The sequence below is a fragment of the Lygodium microphyllum genome, chromosome 16 (assembly GCF_053477565.2).
Source record: "Lygodium microphyllum isolate KBCC chromosome 16, Lygodium_microphyllum_v1.1.10, whole genome shotgun sequence".
Classification (NCBI taxonomy): domain Eukaryota; kingdom Viridiplantae; phylum Streptophyta; class Polypodiopsida; order Schizaeales; family Lygodiaceae; genus Lygodium; species Lygodium microphyllum.
In genome coordinates, this window is record NC_141150.1 from 6895781 (window position 1) to 6898027 (window position 2247).

The 2247-nt window shown below is 42.0% G+C and overlaps 1 pseudogene; it reads right to left on the reverse strand.

Moving 5' to 3' along the window:
* Positions 1 to 748: 748 nt before the first annotated feature.
* LOC148022497 (uncharacterized) lies at positions 749 to 1717 on the reverse strand (annotated as a pseudogene).
* Positions 1718 to 2247: the final 530 nt, after the last annotated feature.

The window sequence follows — 2247 nt, forward strand, 5'->3', positions numbered from 1 at the left end:
CGGTAGCTTCCATCATCCTTTTTCACAAGGTGAGGTTCTGACACCCAATCACTGGAGGAAGGCTGAATGACACCTTTTTGGAGCATATCCTGCACTGCTTCATTTATCCTTTGGTTTTGAAGAGGTGACCTGCATCTAGATGCCATGTGTATAGAATGGGCATCTCCTATCCGAATAGAGTGACAAATAGGCATATTGATCTGTGTAGTAGTTGTGCGTGATTGAAACAGTGTTGGAAATTTGGTGAGTACAGATCGAATGTCATGCAAGCGGTGTTCTTTATGTGCAACTACACACTGTGTGTGAACAAAGTTCGGTCCTTGCAAAGAACGTATGAAAGGAATTGGTATTGTGTTTGGCAACACTAAGTGGTGAGTATCAAACAGCAAACGTGCTCTGTTTTCGACAAACCAATCACATCCAATAGTTAAAGCAAAAAGCTGGCGTGGCAAAACATAAAAAGGATGACTAAATTGATTGTGTGCAACATAAAAGCTAACGTGGGCTACTGTGTCAGAGTGATACAACTGATTTTAATCCCCAAAAAGAACAAAAATTGGTGGGGCTTTGCTAGTGGGGAGACCTAGTTGCTCGACTAGTGATTGACTAATAGAAGAAATGGAACTTCCTGAATCAAGAAGTGCTTCTTGGAGTGTGTCATTGAGGTGGACTGACATTGAACACACTAGGCATCCGGAAGATGAAGTGGCTTGACAATGCGGGTGATGTTCTTCCACCAACCACTCGCTCAGAGGTTTTTCGGCAAAGCAGCAAGTGTTGCGGCATCATTGATCTGAATTTGTGCATTTTGATGTTGCCGGGTAGATTGAAGTTTTCTGCAATGTCTCCTAACATGCCCGTAATTGTTACAATAAAAGCATTTTGGGCGTCCTTGTGAGTCTCCAGCTAGGAGGGACCTGCGTGAATTGATTTGGGAGTTTTTTACATCTATGTCCATAGGTGTTGGAAAGGCATTTGTAGTTTGAGTGGGTGTTGGAGGTTAAGAAACAAAGATTGTTGGCTGATCAGGTTGGATTGATGTACCTTCTATACGTTGTGCAATCTGGATGGCCGTCTGGAATGTCGTGGGTCCTTGATCACGTACCCTTCGGGATATATCATGTCAAAGATGAGGCCATAGAAAGAAAAGCTTCATTTCTTTAGACATAGTGGGATCAGCACGTAGTAGAGGTTGGTTCATTTTGACTGCAAATTGCGCAACGGGCTCTTGCTGTTGTTGCTTGCGGTTTTGTAGTTGTTGTAATGCCGTCTGTGTGACATTCTGATGAGCGAAGTTTTGAATTAACTGGGTTCTCAAAGCTGCCCAATTCTCTTTGACTGAATCATCCTGCTGGACAAACCATGTCGCAGCTACCCCTTCAAACAATGTGCGAGCTTTCCTAGTTTTTCGAGTTTCTGACCAATCGTGATAACTGGACACGTTATCATAATGGTCAAGCCAAGTAAGTACATCTTCAGTTGGAAGGCCAGAGAAAGATTTAGGTCGAATTTTGCTATCGGTGTTGTGTTTTTGTACAGATTGGGTAGAAAGATAACTAACCAGGGTCTGATTAGTGTGGTTTACTTGGAGTAAAATGTTTGACACAGCTTGAAACATTTGGTCTAGTGATATTTGGTGCCTGAACTCAGGCTGCATCGACGCGTCCTCGTACTGAGGGAAAGTAGGCATATGCCGAGGAGAGAGAGGGTGACTCATGCTCTAGATTTGAGACAGTGGGTGAAAACCTAAAAAGGGGAATGAGCACGACCTAAGAAAGCGAACGGACAGAAAAAATGCTGATCTGCTCGCCGTCTCCACCAATGTAGAATGCATTGTGCAATACTCGTGTGTCAGATCTAGTGAACTCTCCTCCCCTCCATTACCATTGACTTCTTCTTAAATACAAGAATACCCCAAAGGGCAAGATCAAGTGTCTGCCAAGAAGTGGCCTGGTTTGTTACAGCTAACTATTACAAGTCAGACATCCTAACAAACTGGTGACGTCAGACTGGTGGTGGTGTGGAGGGATTCCACAATACGAATATAATTTCAAAAAAAATCAAAAAATTCCATAAACTCTCTTATATATTTTGAGAATATTTGAAAAATTGAAAATGCTTCCCTAAGTGGCCAAAGTATTATTTGAAGACAAAACCCTAATTTTGATGCTTGAATTCTCGAAAAATTCATTTTAAATCTCAACAATGAGCTGAATAATGTGAAGTAAATCTGATTACCTTTTTGAC